Genomic DNA, 19,634 nt, shown 5'->3' with positions numbered 1-19,634 from the left:
GCAGGAGAGGCCTGGGTCCCACACCACCCTCTGGGCAGGAGGGCAGGATGCTTTGACTGTCGGTTTCATCATTACAGTATCCAGTGATGGGGGGAGCGTTCCCTGATGCAGAATCAGGGCAGAAACATTACCTTCCCTGCAGAGGTTTCTTGTGAGGATTTGCGTTAATATATCTAAACTGGTTTGCACAAACAACTTCCAGGAAACTGTAGTTATTTCCGTAATATGGCCAAATCTTTGTTATCCCTTTTGCAGACTGTCCATAGTGACTTTTATTTATTGATTTGTTTGTTTGTTTGTTTATTTATTTATTTATGAACTCCAGTGTGCACCTTTAGAAAAGGAAGAACATATCCCTCTATAACTAAAATAATATCACAGTTAACACAATTAATAACGATTCTTTTATATCACCTAATATGTCCATATTGAGATTTCTTTGCGGACTGTTAAATCTAGCCCGATGGCTGCCTTGCACAGTCTCTCTCTGTGGGCTCAGGGAGATAAGCTCATTGTAATATTCGCCTAAGCCAACCAGAATTGGAAAGGTACATCTGTTACAGGAAAAAAAAAATCATGGACTGTATTTCAAGTCTAAATAGAGTTGATCTGGGATTTCCCTCTGTTTTGGTGTTATTCGGGTCACCACTCCCCCTCATTAGTATCGACTGTATTTAACACTGCCACAGTTAATGAAAGCTTTAGCAGTTAAGCACGTACACGAAATCCCCTATTACTCCAGGGTGCGTGTCCAAGTCTTCCAGTGCAATTCAACAAACATTTATTGAGTGCCTACTATATGCAAAAGATTTCTCCTTATAACCAGCCTCATGGGCCAAACTTCATTTTTTTTCCCCCAGCAAATTTTATACATCAGGACAGATTTGGCTGTCTAAAGTGGGAGAGAAGGAGCAGTCACACTACAGAATTACTTATCTATGAATTTTAAGATCTACTAAAAGGAATCCTCCTGGTTCCTTTGGGGACAAACATTTCATAATAGAAATGTTTAAAAATCATTTTTAAAAAGATTTTTTTTTTTAAAAGGTTAGCCTGTTCGTTTCTTCTCGCCTAGTGACACTTTTCCTACCAAAGACAAGGGCAAAGAGATTTGCAAAGGAGTGTCTTCTGCAGAATCTAGGAAACCACAGCCTTTGGGGCTTTATTGTAGCAGGGAAAGACAGCAATTCTCAACCTGGAGTCTTCCCCAAAGGCTGCTGTTTCCAGTTCCTTGAGTCAGAAATCACTGTCTCCAAGACAGCAAAAAGAAAAAGAGAAGTTGTGAGGCAGGGTTAAAAAGGTACAAAATATAGTGTTTTATAAGACCGGATGTGAGCAGTAATGTGGGGAAATGGCCCTCTTCGACTCTGCTGGCGGGAGCGTAAGTAGATACAACCTTAATGGAGGGCAATTTGGAAATACTATCAAAAGCCCTAAAAATTATTGTGCTCTTGGAATTGATCCCAAGGAAATAGATAGGGCCATACTCAAAGATTTATCTATTGGAGTAGTCATTGCAACATTGTTTATAATAGTGGAAAATTGGAAATAACCTAAATGTCCAACCATAGGGGACTGCCTTGGGTTGGCTCAGCAACTTACAGGGCATCCTTCCATGATGGAATATTATTTGGGCATTTGAAATGATGGGGCTCTCAGGGTCCATGGTTCAGGGAATCTCTGTAATTAAATGCCAAATCATGCATGTGTATGTGTATGCAGGCATGTTCTGGTGAAAGGGGAGGATTCTATGGATTTTCAAATTGATACATGACCCAAGAGAGTAACAAATCACCATTGTGGGAAACACTTCAAGCAGAAGGATGTTGACAACAAATTATTACATTAGAGAGTGAAGGGTGGGTTAAAAGCACATATAATATAATCTTATTTTTGTAATACATGTGTATGCACGTATGTGTAGGAAAAAGATGAAAAAATTATCCACCAAAATGATAATCATGGTTATCTCAGAACAGTGAGATTATAGGTGATACTTATTTTTTCTTTGTTGTATTTTCTAAAAGTTACCATTAGCATATATCACTATTACCTTAAAAAAATTTTTTTTTAACATATGAGTATCGACTCTGCAACCTTGAACCACACTGCCTTGTCCCAACTGGCCAGCTGAAGTGTGTGTGTGTGGGGGGGGGGAGGGGGGTCTCTGGCGAGTTTCTTAACTTCTCTAGGCCTTAATTTCCTCATCTGTAAGGTGGGGATGGTCATAGTTCATATTAATATATGCCAGGGCCTGGCACAAGGTAGGTGCTCAGGGAAGGTTGGCTACTGTTAGCAAAACAGAAGTGAGGCAGGGTGGTATGTGCATGAGCTTTGGAGACACACAGGCTTGGGTTTGAACCCAGGTTTGCAACTCCTTAGCTAGTGATCCCCTTGTGTAAGCCTTACTTTTCCCATCTGTAAAATGGACACAAAATACTGATCTTGCTGGGCTAATTTCAGCACTGGAGAAATACATTGTGCCTAATCCATAGTGGTGGCCTGAAAGATAGGAAATTTCCAACTAAAGTAGAATTGTATTCTTTGGGAACTGACAGTCAATGTTTAGAGAACTAACCCTTTGGCTTTCTTTCACACCTTAACACAGATCTTCACCTCAAGCTTCAGGCTGTGACACTACAGTGAAGATGCTGGCCTAGCACATGGCTTCCTCCATAGCACATGGCATTCTGCCCATCTAGCTAGTATTGCCACTGTGATTAGTAATAAGTGTTACTTGTGGCGTTATTATCATGTACTGGTCCTGGGATGAATCATACTTTTTCTCTGTTCGTACTTTATCTCCTCTCTCCAGAACTGAGCTGCTGACCACAAGAAAATACTGCATACAAAAGAGGGCTTACTGGAGTTGACTAGAGCTTAGCCACCCTCTACTTTCGAGTGTTTTGGTTGTCTTGAGCCCTACCCCCACAAGTTACCTAATGAAGACATTGCCTTGTGGAGGACCATCGTCTCTTCTGAGATTTTAGGGGATTTTGATATTTGCCTGATGTCTAGTATGTGCTTGTCATCATACGACGTCATTGTCTCATGGCGTCTTGCAGAGGCCGCGTACTGATTCTTCTCTTGTCTTCATGTTGCACAACCAATCCGTTGGCGATTCTCTTGGCTCTTCTGGGGGGTGCCTGGGTGGCTCAGTCGATTGAGCAATTGAGCATCAGACTTCAGCTGGGGTTATGATCTCGCGGTCCCATGAGTTCAGGATCTCAAGGTCTGTGAGTTCGTCGGGTTCTGTGCTGACAGCTCGGAGCCTGGAGCCTGCTTCGGATTCTGTGTGTCCCTCTCTCTGCCCCTCCCCCACTCGTCCTCTGTTTCTCTCCGTCTCTCAAAAATAAATACATGTTAAAAAAAAAATTCTGTTGGCTCTTCTTTGAAAATATACCCAGAATCTAACCCCTTCTCCCCACTTCCAGAGGTACCACTTTTGCCCCAGCTGCCATCAACAGGATTTTTAAAACACAGACTTGATTCTTTAGAGCAGTTTTTGATTCATAGCAAAATTGAGTGGAAAGTTCAGAGAGTTTCCCTATACCTCCTGCCTCTGCCTCCACAGGCTCCCCCATTTATCAACATCCCTCAGCAGAGTGGTATGTTTGTTACCATTAATGAAGCTACATTGACACATCACTGTCACCCCAAATCCACAGTTTACATTAAGGTTCACTCTTGGTGATTCAAATTCTGTGGGTCTCGACAAGTGTGTAATGACATATATCCCATTAGAATATCATACAGAATAATTTTACTGCCCTAAAATCCTGTCTGCGCTGCCTATCCATCCCTCCCTCCTACCTCCCCCAGCTCCTGGAAACCACTGATCATTAAAAAAAAATTTTTTTTTTTAAATTTTAGAGAAAGAGAGGGGGAGAGAGAGAGGAGGGGGGAGAGGGGCAGAAGGAGGGAGAGAGAGAATCCCAAGCAGATTCCACGCTCAGCATGGAACCTGATGGAGGGCTTGATCCCATGACCTGGGATCATGACCTGAGCTGAAATCAAGATTGGGACACTCAACCGACTGAACCACCCAGGTGCCCCAAGCATTGATTCATCATTTTACTGCCTCCATAGTTTTGCCTTTTCCAGAACATCATATAGTTGGGATCATACAGTATGTTGCCTTTTTAAAGTGGCTTCTTTTACTTAGTGATATACAGCTCAAATTCCTCTGTGTCTTTTCATGGCTTGATAATTTTTTACTGCTAAATAATATCCCATTGTCTGGATGTATCACGATTTATCCCTACTGAAAAGCATCTTGGTTGCTTCCAAGTTTTGGTAATTATGAATAAAGTTGCTCTAAACAGGTTTTTGTATGGACATAAGTTTTCAGTTCCTTTAGGTAAATACCAAGGAGTGTGATTGCTGGATCGTATGGTAAGAGTATGTTTAGTTTGGGGGCACCTGGGTGGCTCAGTTGGTTGAGTGTCTGACTCTTGATTTTGGCTCAGGTCATGATCCCAGGGTGTGGGATTGAGCCTCATGTCAGACTCCAAGCTGAATGTGAAGCCTGCTTAAGTTTCTCTGTCTCTCTCTCTCTCCCTCTGCCCCTCTATCCTGCATATACTCTCTCTCTCTCTCTCTCTCTAAAATAAAAATAAAAAGAAAAGAAAAAAGTATGTTTAGTTTTGTAAGAAACCGCCAAACTGTCTTCCAAAGTGGCTGTACCACTTTGCACCCCCATCAGTAGTGATGAGAGTTCTTGTTGCACTTCCTTAGCTGTGTTTGATATTGTCAGTATTCTGGATTTTGGCCATTTTAATAGATGAGCAGTGGTACCTCATTATTATAATTTCCCTAATGGCATACGATGTGGAGCACCTTTTCGTGTGCTGATTGCCATCTGTATATCTTCTTTGGGGAGATGTCTGTTAAGGTCTTTGGCCCATTTTTAATCAGGTTGTTTGTTTTCTTATTGTTGAGTTTTAAAAGCTCTTTGTATATTTTGGATAATAGTCTTTATCAGACATGTGTTTTGCAAATATTATATCCCAGACAGTGGCTTCTCTTCACAGTGTCTGTCACAGAGCAGAGGTTTTTAATTTTAATGAAGTCCAGCTTGTCAGTTATTCTTTCATGGAGTGTGCCTTTGGTGTTGTATCTAAAAAGCCATCGTTAAACCAAAGATTATCTAGAATTTCTCCCATGTTATCCTCTGGGAATTTTATAGCTTTGTGTTTTCTATTTAGGTCTCTAGTCTTTTTAAAAATATTTTTAAATGTTTTTAATTTATTTTTGAGAGAAAGAGACAGACAGAGCATGAGCAGGGGAGGGGCAGAGAGAGAGGGAGACACGGAATTTGAAGCAGACTCCAGGTGCTGAGCTGTCAGCACAGAGCCTGATGCTGTGCTGCACCCCATGAACTGCGGGATCATGACATGAGCTGAAGTCAGACACTTAACCAACTGAGCCACTTAAGCGCCCCTATAATCTTTTTTTTTTTTTTTTTTTTTTTTTTTTAATGTGCCTTCAGCTACTTTATGAGCCGTTTCCAGTTTCTTTTTGAGAGGGGTGTGGGGTCTGTGTCTAGATTCAATTTTTTGTCATGTGATGTCCTGTTGTTTCAGCACCATTTGTTGAAAAGACTATCTTCTCTCCATTTGTATTGCCTTTTCTAATTTGTCAAAGATCAGTTGACTATATATTTTTTTTAATTTTTTTTTAACGTTTTATTTATTTTTGAGACAGGGAGAGACAGAGCATGAACAGGGGAGGGTCAGAGAGAGGGAGACACAGAATCTGAAACAGGCTCCAGGCTCTGAGCTGTCAGCACAGAGCCCGACGCGGGGCTCGAACTCACGGACCGCGAGATCATGACCTGAGCCGAAGTCGGCCGCTTAACCGACTGAGCCACCCAGGCGCCCCGATCAGTTGACTATATTTATGCAGGTATACTTTTTGGCTCCCTGTTTTGTTCCTCCTATATGTACTTCATATAAAACTTGTACACATTTTGGTAAGATTTACACCTAAGTATTTCATTTTTGAAGAGTACTCATATAAAAAGTATCTTGTTTTAGGGGCGCCTGGGTGGCTTGGTCAGTTAAGCGTCCGACTTCGGCTCAGGTCATGATCCCACGGTCCGTGAGTTCGAGCCCCGCGTCGGGCTCTGTGCTGACAGCTCAGAGCCTGGAGCCTATTTCAGATTCTGTGTCTCCCTCTCTCTCTGACCCTCCCCCGTTCATGCTCTGTCTCTCTCTGTCTCAAAAATAAATAAATGTTAAAAAAAAAAATTAAAAAAAAAAAGTATCTTGTTTTAAGTTTCAAATTCTACTTGTTCATTGCTGGTACATAGGAAAGTGATTAATTTAGTATATTAACATCATATCCTGAAAACTTGCTGTAATGGATGATAAGTTCCAGGAGTTTTTTGTTGCTGTTGAATATTTCACATTCTCTACATAGACAATCATGTCATATGTAAACAAAGAGAGTTTCGTTTCTTCCCTCCTAATTTCCTTTTCTTGTCTTATTACACTAGTTAGGACTTCTAGTATGATATTGAAAAGGAATGGCAAGAGGGGACATCCTTGCTTTATTCCGGATTTTACTGGGAAATCTTCCAGTTTCTTACCATTAAGTATGATATTAGCTGTAGGTTTTTTGAAGATATGTTTAATCAAGTTGAGAAGATTCCCCTCTATTCCTGGTTTGCTGAGAGTTTTTATCATGAATGAGTGTTTGATTTTGTCAAATACTTTTCCTTTGTTTACCAATATGATCATGTGACTTTTCTTCTTTAGCCTATTGATGTAATAGGTTACATTAATTGATTTTTGATTGTTGAACAAGCCTTGTGTACCTGGGATAAATCTCACTTGGTCTTGGTGTATAATTCTTTTTATACATTGTTGGACTAGACTTGCTAATACTGTGTTGAGGACTTTTGCATCTGTGTTCATGAGAGATACTGATCTGTAGTTTTCTTTTTTGTAATGTCTTTGTCTGGTGTTAGTATTGGGGTAAGGCTAGCCTCACAGAATGGGTTAGGGGGTATTCCCTTTGCTTCTATTTTCTGAAAGAAATTGTACAGAATTAGTATAATTTCTTTCTTAAATGTTTACTAGAATTCACCAGTAAATCCATAGGAGCCTACTTTCTGTTTTGGAGGGTTGTCACTTACTGATGTGATTTCCTTAATATTCATAAGCCTGTTTGTATTGTCTATTTTTTCTTGTGTGAGTTTTGGCAGATTCTTTCAAATAATTAGCCTGTTTCATCTAGGTTATCAAATTTGTGGGCATAGAGTTATTCAGAATATCCTTTGCTTATCTTCTCACTGTCCATGGGATCTGTAGTGATGTCCTCTCTTTCATTTCTGATTTGTATCCTCTCTCTCTTTTTTTTATGTAGCCTGGCTAGAGACTTATCAGTTTTATTTATCTTTTCAAAGAACCAGATTTTGTCAATTTCTCTATTGATTTCCTATTTTCAACTGCATTAATTTCTGCTCTAATTATTATTATTTCTTTCTTTCTTTCTGTTTACTTGGGATTTCATTTGCTCTTCTTTTTCTAGGTTTTTAAAAAGTGGAAGCTTAGATGACTGATTTTGGATCTTTTCTTTTTTTTCTAATACATGCATTCAATGCTATCAATTTCTCTCGAAGTTCTGTTTTTCCTGCATGCCACAAATTTTAATATGTTGTACTTTAACTTTTATTTAGTTCAAAATTTCTCTCAACAGTTCTTCTTTAGCCTATGTGTTACTTAGAAGTATGTTGTTTAATCTCTAAGTATTTGAGGATTTTCCAGTTATCTTTCCATAATTGATTTCTAGTTTAATTTCACTGTGGTCTCAGAGCAGATACTGTATGATTTCTGTTCTTTTAAATTTGTTAATGTGTGTTTTATGTTCCAGAATGTGGTCTATATTGGTGAATGTTCCGTGTCAACTTGAGAAGAATGTGAATTCTGCTGTTGCTAGATGAAGTAGTCTATAGATGTCAATTATATACAGTTGATTGATGGTGCTGTTGAGTTCAACAGTAGTGACTTTTAGCCTGTTGGATCTGTCCATTTCTGATAAAGGAGTGTTGAAATCTCCAACCATAATAGTGGATTCATCTATTTCTTTTTGCAGTTCTATCGCTTTTTGCCTCACATATTTTGACACTCTACTGTTAAGCATGTATACACTAAGGACTGATATGTCTTCCTGGAGAATTGACCCTTTTACTATTATATAATGCTCCTCTTTTCCCTGATAACTTTCTTTCTCTGAAGTCTATTCTGTCTGAAATTAATATAGCTATGTCTGCTTTATTTTGATTAGTGTTAGTATGGTATATCTTTCCCCATCTGTTTATTTTTAATCTATATATGTGTTTATATTAATGTTGGTTTCTTGTAGACAACATATTGTTGAGTCTTATTTTTTGATCCACTCTGACAATCCCTGCCTTTTAATTCATTTATTTAAACCATTGATTTTTTAAACATTTTTAAAAATATTTATTTATTTTTGAGAGAGAGAGAGAGAGATAGAGAGCGAGCACAAGCAGGGGAGAGGCAGAGAAAGAGGGAGACACAGAATCCAAAGCAGTCTCCAGGCTCCGAGCTGCCAGCACAGAGCCCAACATGGGGCTCAAACCCACGAGCCATGAGATTGTGACCTGAGCCAAAGTCAGATGCTCCACTGACTGAGCCACCCAGGTGCCCCTAAACCATTGATGTCTAAAGTGATGATTGACATAGTTGAATTAATCGCTACCATATTTGTTACTGTTTGTTATTTACTATTCTTTTTCTTTGTTCCTATTTTTGTCTTTTACTTCTTTTCTTCCTTTTGTGGTTTTAACTGAGTATATTATATGATTCCATTTTCTCTTCATTCTTAGCATATCAGTTATACTTGTTTTTTTTAACCCCTTTTAGTGGCCTAGAGTTTGCAATATATATTTACAACTAATCCAATTCCGCTTTCAAATAACACTGTAACACTTCATTGGTAGTGCAGGTATTTTATAATAACAAAATAGTTCTAATTCCCTCCTCTCATCCCTTGTATCATTGCTGTCATCCCTTTACTTACACATAAGCATGTGAGCACACATACACACCTACACAATTGAAAACATTGTTGCTATTATTATTTTGAGCAAACTGTTGTGTAAGATCAATTAAGATAAGAAAATTAAACATTCTTATTTTTACCTTTACTTTTCCTTTATTTTTACCTTACTTTTACCTTTATTTTTCCTTCTCCCATGCTCTTCCTTTATTTTTGTAGGTGTAAGGTGTTTTAAAAAACATTTATTTATTCATTTTTGAGAGAGAGAGAGAGAGAATGAGCAGAGGGAAGGGACGGAGAGAAAGGTAGAGAATCCCAAGGAAGCTCCACACTGTCAGCAAGGAGCCCAACAAGTGGCCCATCCCATGAACCATGAGATCATGACCTGAGCTGAAACCAAGAGTCAGATACTTAACTGACTGAGCCACTCAGGCACCCTGTAGATATAAATTTTTGACCCATTTTATTTTTCTTTTCTTTAATAACTTCTTTTAATATTTCTTGCAAGGCAAATGTACTAGCAACAAATATAAACCCCTTTAGTTTTGAAGGATAATTTCATAGGGTACTGAATTCTAGGTTGGTGAGGGTTTTTTTTCCTCCCTGTATTTTAAATATTGCATTCTACTCTTTTCTTTTCTTTTTTAAAATTTTTTTTAACATTCATTTGTTTTTGAGGGAGAAAGCGACAGAGCATGATCAGGGGTAGGGGCAGAGAGAGAGAGGGAGACACAGAATCCGAAGCAGGCTCCAGGCTCTGAGCTGTCAGCACAGAGCCCGATGCAGGGCTTGAACTCATGAACCATGAGATCATGACCTGAGCTGAAGTCGGACGCTTAACCGACTGAGCCACTCAGGCACCCCATTCTACTCTTTGCTTACTTGCATTGCTCTGAAGAGATGTTGGATGTATTTCTTACCTTTGCATCTCTATAGGTAAGGTGTTTTTTTCTTCTTCTAAGTTTTTTTCTTTACCTTTGATGGTCTGAATTTTTAGAAGTTTTATTTATTTTGAGAGAGAGAGAGAGAGAGAGAGAAAGAGAGAGAGAGAGAGAGAACAAATGGAGGAGGGGCAGAAAGAGGTGGGGATAGAGGATCCAAAGCAGGCTCTGCGTTGACAGCAAAGAGCCTGATGTGGGGCTTGAACTCCCAAACTGTGAGATCGTGACCTTAGCTGAGTCAGATGCTTAACTGACTAAACCAGCCAGATGCTCCAATTTTCTGCATTTAGTATAACATGCCGTAAGTACAGCGTTTTGGTTTTGTTTTGGGGTGGGTTTTTTTGGGGGGGGCATTTATCCTTCTTGATGCCTTCTGAGCTTCCTGGATCTGTGGTTTGGTTTCTGATATTAATTTGAGGAAATTCTCAGTCATTATTGCTTCAAGTATTTCTCCTTTTTCCTTTCTCTCTTGTTTTTCCCCTTCTGCTATTCCCATTACATGTATGTTATATTTTTTGTAGTTGTCACACAATTCTTGGATATTCTGTCCTGTTTTTTTCCCAGTCTTTTTTCCTTATTTTTTTAAGTGTTTATTTATTTTTGAGAGAGAGAGAGTGAGAGAGAAACAGAGCACAAGCAGGGGAGGGACAGAAAGAGGGAGACACAGAATTCAAGCAGGCTCCAGCCTCTGAGCTGTCAGTGCAGAGCCCAACATGGGGCTCCAACCCATGAACTGTGAGATCATGACCTGAGCCCAAAGTTGGATGCTCAACCCACTGAGTCACCCTGGCGCCCCCCCCCCCCCACCCCGCAGTCTTCTTTTTTCTTTACTTTTCTTTTTTTTTCCTTTTTTATTTTTTAAAATATATTTTTTGAAATGTTTATTTACTTATTTTGAGAGAGCGAGCGAGCAGGGGAGGGACAGAGAGAGAGAGGGAGAGAGAGAATCCCAAGCAGGCTGCATGCTGCTGGTGCAGAGCCCCATGTAGGGCTCCATTTCATGAACCATGAAATCATGACCTGAGCTGAAATCAAGAATCAGCACTTAACTGAGCCACCCAGGCACCCCTCCTTACTTTTCAATCTCAAAAGTGTCTATGGAGATCCCTCAAGCTCAGTGATTCCTTCCTCAGCTGTGTCGATCTACTGGTGGGTCCATTGAAGACAGTCTTCATTTCTGTTACAGTTTAAAAAAAAAAAAATCTCTAGAGCATTTCTTTTTGATTCATTCTTAGAACTTCCATCTCTCTGCTTGCATTTCCCATCTGTTCTTGCATGCTGTCTATTTCATCCACTAGAGCTCTTAGCATATTAATCGTAGTTGTTTTAAATTCCCAGTCTGATAATTCCAGCATCCCTACCACCATTGAGTCTGGTTCATGTTCTATCTGATGCATGTTCTATCTCTTCAAGCTGTGTTTTTTGCTTTTTAGTATGCCTTGTAATTTTTTTTCTCGATGGCTGGACATAATGTAAGAGGTAAAAGGAACTGTAGTATGTAGCTGTAGGAGGAGGAAAGTGTTCTAAAGTTCTGTGATTAGCTCTTAGTCTTTTATTGAGCTTGTACCTTTAGACTGAATTTTACAAGTGCTTCTTAGCCCCTCACTGCCTTAAGTAGGACAGGATGGCTAGAGAGGCTGGAGTTGAGTATTTCCCTTCCTATGTGTTGGTTAGGCTCTTGGAAAATCTCCCATAGTTTAGGCTCTAGTAAAACAGTTTCTCTTGAGGGAAAGCCTCGTTCAGAAGAACACAATACTCTGGCATATATCAGATGTTTTTTTCCTTAACCCATGCCAGAAGCCGGAGGGAATTTTTCTCCAACATTTACTATGAGAACCTGGTTGAATTCCTGGAGGTAAAACTCACAAAAGTGTGGGTACCCCTCAGAGACATGGTCCCCCTGGAGTTTTTAACTTTCAGACTTGTCCACACAGAGCCTCCAGCAGTTTGTCAAAGTATAGGTTTTCCTACCTGAGCACTGGTTCCCATAAGGTTTCTGCTGGTGATCTCTGCTCTGATGAGTTGTGATTATATTTTTTTCACCTGTATGTCTCCCCAAATTTTGGCAGCGGTGGTTTGTCCTGAGACCTTATTTCTCTGACAGATCTAAGAAGGATCATTGCTTTTTCAATTTATTCAGCTTTTTACTGATTGTTAAGACAGAGTGGCAACTTCCAAGCTCTTTACATGCTGGGCCAGAAACTAGAAGATTCACATGGATTTATGCTATAGTTCCCTAACCAGTTTTCTTCTTCTGCTCTTGTCCACCACACAGCAGCTCAAATTAGCTTTCAAAATTTAAATTAGATTGTTACTTTCCTGCTCAGAACCTTCCAGTGGCTCCCCATCTCACTCAGAGTAAAAGCCGAAGTATCAGGCCCTATGTATTGGCCCCATCTCCGATACTCTGTTCTGACGTCCATCTTCTCTCCAGCTACAGACTCACCTCCTACTGTCCTGGCCACCTTGGACTATCCAGTTGTTCTCTCATGACCAGGCCTTTGCACTTGCTATCCCCTCTGTCTGGAATAGTCTTCCCTCAGACATCTGGCTAGTCCAGTTCTTCCCTTCTTTTATCTCTTGGTTCAAATGTTTCCATCAGAGCGAGGCTTTCCCTGATCATCCTATAGATTACAATGGCTCTTCCCCAATCACCTACTGGCCTCCTGCCATGCTTTATTTTCTCCATAGCATTTATCACTATGTGATATGCCATACATTTTACTTTTGTGTTGTTGTTTATAAAATGTAAAGTCCATGAGGGCAAGGTTTTTAAATCTATATTGGTCACTATTATATGACCAGTGCCTAAAATAATACCTGGCATTTAATAAGTCCTCAATAAATATTTGTTGAATGGATTATTACCATGCTTGTAAAGATGAAGCAAGGGACGTGGCTAGAGTTCAAACTCAGGTCTTCATGACTCAACGCTCGTGTTCTGAGTGACTATGCTACATTGCCACTCAATTCTGTGTTGAATATTGAATATCTGATGTGTTCTTCCAAATGGCTATTTCCTACACCCTGGCAGTTTTCTATTTCTTGGCTCTCACTGGAGTTGATTTTTCTGAGTTAGTAAGAACTCTCTATGAACTGCATCCTAATATTTCCTCAAGATCATTGCATTGCAAAGTAGGTTGAAATAAGACTGCCCACTGCATTACCTGCAGGGCTATCTCTCCTTCATCTGGCTTCACTGCAGCGCATCTGCCAGCTAAGGTCAGAACCGCACTGCTTCTGGCCAAACACAATCTCAGGTTAAGTAGTTGATATGATGCAATCTGTAAAATAAATTATAAAAACCCAGACAGACCAGTAACAGTCCTTCAAGTTTGCATGTTTAACAACCTTCAAAGTGCCTTGAAGTACATTATCTGTTTTGATGTTTATAATGACCTGCTGGATAGATCACTGCTTATCTCATTGCTTAGATGGAGAAACAAAGGTCACAATTAGTAGCAGTGCTGGAACAAGACCTTGGGTCTTCTGACCCCAAAAGCCCAATTTCTTCTCCAACCGAGTTTCCTTCAGCTGGTTTATGCCCAGCTTCGGTTTACAGTTCTGCCAACTTTTATTCATACATAGCACCTGGAATCTAAGTGAATTATGTAAGTGGGGGAGAAAATGGGGGTGTTTTAGACACGTGTAAGTTTTGGCTACACTATCCAACTTTTCGGTCTACTATTCTGCTTCCTTCTTTTGGTAACAAAGCCATTTTCAGTTTGGTACAATTACTTGTGTCCCATTGGTTGCAGTCTCAGTTGGGCTATCAATCAAGTTGGCAAAGGAGACGGCATTTTGCTCAAGCCAAGCCAATCAGATTCAAGGACTTGGGATCTTCACCAGAATGGCAGAAAGATAAAATAATGTTGTGAAAGAAGCAGGTAACAGTGTTCTAACAAGATGGTTGATTGGCTCCTACTCCAGGATGTCATGGCTGTCATTGTTCCCAGCTCCACCAGCCTCATTGTTAGCTGTCTCTTGATTATGTGAGCTGGTCTCATCCTCCCAATACACCCCCTTGCCGAAGTTAGCCAAGGTTTATTTCTGTTGCTTGCAACCAAATAATCCTGCCTAGAGTAGGGAGGAATTGTGGGAAGGCTGGCCTCCTCCAGCAAGACTGGGACCCTCCTCCTCAAGATGAACTAGGGTTAGTCAGTAAGTGCACTGTGGTTCTTTTCTTGGTCAATGGATTAGTGAGTGCCTTCTCACCTGGGACCTCACAGCCTGGCAAGGCCCTGAAGCAAATGAAAGGGCAGGTTGGGGAGAGATGTGAGTGGAGCTTTGGGGTATTCCTCAAGGACTTGGGGAGAGAGAGCAAGGAGGCTCAGGGTGTCTTAATGCAGCTACAGGAGTTGTCCAGGCAGGAAGAATGACACCCAAACTTGGAGAACAACTTTTGCTTTGCTGAGAAACTTTTGTGATACCCAGGGCTTCAGTAGCATGTTCTCATGTGCCTGTTTCCATATTTTAGATAAATGGCAAAATTATTAGACAATTATCATGGAGTAGAGAGTGGCACTGGTAGATTAAAGGAGGATTCATTGCGGCTACCTCCAACACACAGAGAGCAGAGATATTTCTCTAGGCACCCCCTGGCCACTTGCTGCTTCTCTACCTTTCGGCCCTCCCACTGGTTCTTTTTTTTTTTTAATTTTTTAATGTTTATTTATTTTTGAGAGAGAAAGAGAGAGACAGAGCACAAGCAGGGGAGGAGCAGAGAGAGAGGGAAACACAAAATCCGAAGCAGGCTCCAGGCTCTGAGCTGTCAGCATAGAGCCTGATGCGGCACTCGAACCCACGAACTGCAAGATCATGACCTGGGCCAAAGCTGGACACTTAACCGACTGAGCCACCCAGGCGCCTCTTTCCCCACTGGTTCTGATGCCCACCACACATCTTCTCTGCTATGGACAGAGTATGTTGAATTTCCCTTTGCTCATTCTTATGAGTCAGATTTAAAGCACTAAATTGTCTCTTCCAGGCACTCCTTGCTATTTGTTGGAAAGACACTGTACTCTGAGAGCCCACTGCATGCCAGGCATGGTGGTCAGTGTTTTTACATAAAATATATGAAGTTATTTAACTCTCACAGCAGCTTTGTGAGGTAAAAATATTACCCCTGTTGGGGTGCCTGGCTGGCTCAGTCAGGAGAGTGTGCAGCTCTTGATCTCAGGGTATGAGTTTAAGCCCCACTCTGGGTGTAGAGATTACTTAAGTAAATAAACTTAAAAAACATAAGGAGCTCTCCAGTGCTCAACACTTAAAAGATATATTATCTCTGTTTATAGATGAGGAAATCAAAGCAATGAGAAGTTAACTAACTTGTCTAAGATAGATCACATAAGTAAAAAGTGTCAGAGCCTGGCCTTAAACCCAGACGTGACCAATTTCAAAGCTCTTCAGGAGTCTGGACGTTTAGTCCTACCTTTGCTACTTTTCAGCTCTATGACTAGATCCACAAATAAATCTCTTAGGTCCTAGAATCATTTATGAGTAAAATAATGGTAGGCGTTGGAGATGGAGATTGGTTTTACATACTGTGCCAACTCTGGTTAATTGCTTAGTGGCGGTCAGGAGGATGTGCTGAGAGAGATCCAGAGACTATGCTAAGTTCCTGGGGAGAGAGTTCTGTGATCACTTGGTGATGTCTGCCATGGGCCTGGAAATGGAGAGAGAAGGTATTCAGGTTGCTTATTAGCCATTCCTGGCCTAAGTGATCATGAGGAAATTTAGGCTGTTAAATGTTATAGCTCCTTGATTTAAACATCCTGAACTTTAAAGTTTATTTATTTATTTTTTGCAATTGCTGCACCCATCATGGGGCTCAAACTCAAGACCACAAGATCAAGAGTTGCATGCTTTTCCAACTGAGCCAGCCAGGCGCTCCTAAAATCCTGAACTTTAAAAATAAGCCCATCCTGACTAGGTTCTTTCCTGTCCTCTTTTGGTCTTTCCTCTCTTGTGTCTTCTCAGTTATCTACAACTGTCCAAAACCCATTGTCATCGATTCACTGCCAGTTGTGAAAGTATCTCCTTCCCCTAGCCTGGGCAGCATAAGTATATCTGTTATCTATTGCTATATAATCAACCATGCCAAAGATTAATGGCTTACAACAGAAGTGATATATTTCTCATGATTCAGTGGCCTGATTGGGTAGCTCTGCCCCACATGTTGCTAGTGAGGGTCACTTGTGTGGTTGACCACCGAATGTGGTTGAGAACTTGACTGGGCACCTCGCTTCTCCATATGTGGCCTTATGCATTTCCATGTGGTCTCTCTGTCTCCAGCAGGATAGTTTGCTGGACTATCTTCCCACATGGCAGCTGCATTCCAGGAAGGAGCATTCCAAGAGGACAAGCCCTGACATGCAAGCACTTATCAAGCCTCTGCTTGTGTCACACTTGCTAATGTCAAAGGCTCTGGATAAGTATAGAGTCAGTGTGGTATTACTGTGAAGGTATTACTCAAGGGCTCAACTACCAAGAGGCATGGCTCATTGGGGGCTGCCAATGTAACAATCTGTCATAATAAAGCAATTTCAATATTCCTAGGAATTCTTACCATGCATTTAAGTAATCACGAAGCACTTATTGATATATTAAGTGCTAATTTATAAGGTAGAAGACATAATCCTTGTCTTTGTGGAGTTTCCCATTCAGTAGATAATATGGAACATACTCTGAAAAAATGAAGCAATGTAAGTTAGAGGGAATGGATTCCAACATACTGTTGTGTGTTCCAAAATTTTACTGTGGATCAGTTATTTGGAATATTTTGTATATACACAAAATGGCTGGGCCACAAAAAGTCTATTTAACCCATAATGCAGATAAATCCTGGTAGAGCTTCCTGAACTTCACATGTTTATGCACCAAGTTCATGATTTTTGCTATCAACATATACACTGGAACTGTTACTTCATATTTTCCTTTGATACAACTTACTTTTTAAGACCTAATTTTATTTTATTTATTATTTAATTTTAATTTTAAATTTATTTTTGAAAGAGAGAGAGAGTGAGAGCACAAATGGGGGACTGGCAGAGAGAGGGGGAGAGGGGAGAGAGAGAGAGAGAGAGGGAGAGAGAGAGAGAGAGAGAGAGAGAATCCCAAGCAAGCTCCACATTGTCAGCACAGAGTCCTACTCAGGGATTGAACTTACAGACCTTGAAATCATGATCTGAGCCAAAATCAAGAGTTGGACGCTTAGTTGACTAAGCCACCCAGGTGCCCCCCCCCCCAATTTCCTTTTTAAATAAAATTTTATATCACCGCTATAAAAGCAAAACGAATACTATTTTCCATAAATATAAGAACATTATAAATAAATAAAATGGTAATATACATAAAAGTAAATTCAGTTAAAATGAAAAATAGTGATAACACCAAATGCTTTTGAGATCAGTCATACATTGCTGGTACAAATATAAAATGGTAAAGTCACTCTGGAAGATAGTTTGCCAGTTCCTTTCAAAACCGAAAATCCACTGTATAACCTAGCAATTATACTTGTGGGCATTTAACTTGTGGGCATTTAAGGAAGACTTATTTTCATGCAGGAATTTGTACATGAACATTCATATGTTCATGTATTGGTAATAGCTGTATTTGTAATAGCCAAAAAGCTGGAAACTACCCAAATGTCCTTCAGTAAGTGAATGATCAAACCAGTTGTGGTACATCCATACAATGGAATACTACTCAGTAGTAAAAAGAATGAACTGATAAATACAACTTGGAGGAACCCGAAAGAAATCATACTGAGAGAAAAAAGCCAATCCCAAAGGTTACATACTGTATGATTCCATCGATATAATGGTTTTTGAAATGACAAAATTTTAGAAATGAAAAACAGAGTTTAGGGATGGGAAAAAGAGCCTGTTTGTGCCCATAAAGGGTTAACATAAAGGATTCTTGAGGTGATGGTTCAGTTGAGTATCTTGATTGTGGTGGTGGTTATGCAAGGCTGCATAATGGTAAAATTATCATTTTTATAATAAAATCATGGCTTTATCATATCTCACACACACATGAGTGCGTATAAAGCTGATGAAATCTGAATAAGCTCTATGGATTTTACTAAAACCAATTTCTTGGTTTTGCTATGGTACTATTTGTATGTAAGATGTTAATGTTGGTGAAGATTTGGAGTAGGATCCATGGGGCTTTCCTGTCCATTTCCTTGCAACCTCCTGTGAATCTGAAGTGATTTCAAAATAAAGAGTAAAATAGGGGCACCTAAGTGGCTCAGTGGGTTGAGCATCCAACTCTTGATTTTGGCTGGGGTCATGATCTCACACTTTGTGAGATGGAGCCCTGCTCCCGGCTCTGCGCTGACAGCAGGGAGCCTGTTTGGGATTCTCTCTCTCTTTCTCTCTCTCTCTGCCCCTCCAAATCTCTCATGCTCTCTCTCTCTCTCAAAATAAACAAACATTTATTTAAAAAAATTATTTCAATGTTTATTTTTGAGAGAGAGACAGAGACAGAGCATGAGCAGGGGAGGGGCAGAGAGAGAGAGAGGGAGACACAGAATCTGTAGCAGGCTCCAGGATCTGAGCTGTCAGCACAGACCTGACTTGGGGCTTGAACCCACGAACCATGAGATCATGGCCTGAGTTGAAGTTGGACACTTAACTGACTGAACCACGCAGGAGCCCCAAATAAATAAACATTTTAAAAAAATAAATAAAAAGTAAAACAAAAGTTAATTCACAACAAATAAAAGGTGTTTGTCAGGATACTTCCTAAAATACCTAAAGTCACTTCAAACATCACCAGTGGTACATGGATCCCACAGTGGAAGATTCTGATCTGAGGAAATAATAGAACTAACCTAGGTTTAAGGAATGAGGGCAGGACGCTACACAATATTGGTGACAGTAGCAACAATAAGCACTTAAACAGTGCTTACTCTGTGTCAGGCACTATTCTAAACCCTTTCCAGATACTAATTCATTTAATTCCTACAGTGAATCTGGGTAGAAGTGTTAGGTTCCATGGGAGACAGACATTGAAGCAGAGATTTGCTTGCAGGAAATGGGAGTGCTCTCAGGAGCACCTGTGAAGGGTGTCGGACACCCTTAAACAGAGGGAGTGGAACTATTACAACAGAGGTGTCGGCAGATTGTGGGGGTGGTGCTGGAGCTGGGATGGCCCTGCAGAGTTGTCACAGTTAAGAAAAGGGAGCTGAATTATTTTACCTCCCATTAGCAAGTCACTAGATGCAGGCTGCCTGTAGGGAGAGGACATAAATTTGAGCAAAGCAGCTTCCTTTGATGGAGGACAGTGCCTGGAGAGGAACTGAACTGTGAGTGGTCAGCAACCAACACTCAGCCCTGAACGGGAAAGGGTCATATGTCTCATACAGTCCACCCCTTGTGCTCAGATCTACTTGCTTAATATAGTAGGTTTGCCTCCTCAGAAGCTTTCCAGGAGTCTCTTTCTGGGAAAACATAGGTGAGAAAGTTTGTAGGACAAAAAACTGCTCTGACTCTCCAGACTGCTACTTATATTCCTTGCTGCCTCCTTTCTATGCATTCCAGATTCCCCTCACTCTTAGCACCTCTGCTGGTTTAGGCAGCTTATTTTGCCTCAGGCTGTGGTTGCTGCATTTGTCCATTTACTATTGATGTTGGACATAGAGTTTGAAGAGACATA

At 40.4% G+C, this 19,634-nt stretch overlaps 1 long non-coding RNA gene across 2 annotated transcripts in view; it reads left to right on the top strand.

The window, feature by feature from the left end:
* Nucleotides 1-19,634, top strand: part of LOC122200157 — a 73,918-nt gene that overhangs the window by 40,735 nt on the left and 13,549 nt on the right. Inside the window, exon 5 of one of the 2 annotated variants that reach the window (XR_006193740.1) lies at nucleotides 2,816-3,185. The exons of the other annotated variant lie outside the window; for it this stretch is intronic. This is a non-coding gene — a long non-coding RNA (uncharacterized LOC122200157). Of the gene's footprint in view, nucleotides 1-2,815; nucleotides 3,186-19,634 lie in introns of those variants that run through there. 2 annotated transcript variants of the gene reach the window in all.

This window comes from Panthera leo, chromosome D1, assembly GCF_018350215.1.
Source record: "Panthera leo isolate Ple1 chromosome D1, P.leo_Ple1_pat1.1, whole genome shotgun sequence".
NCBI lineage: Eukaryota > Metazoa > Chordata > Mammalia > Carnivora > Felidae > Panthera > Panthera leo.
The sequence above is the reverse complement of the archived record's forward strand: the minus strand, read 5'-3'. Positions and strand labels throughout refer to the sequence as shown.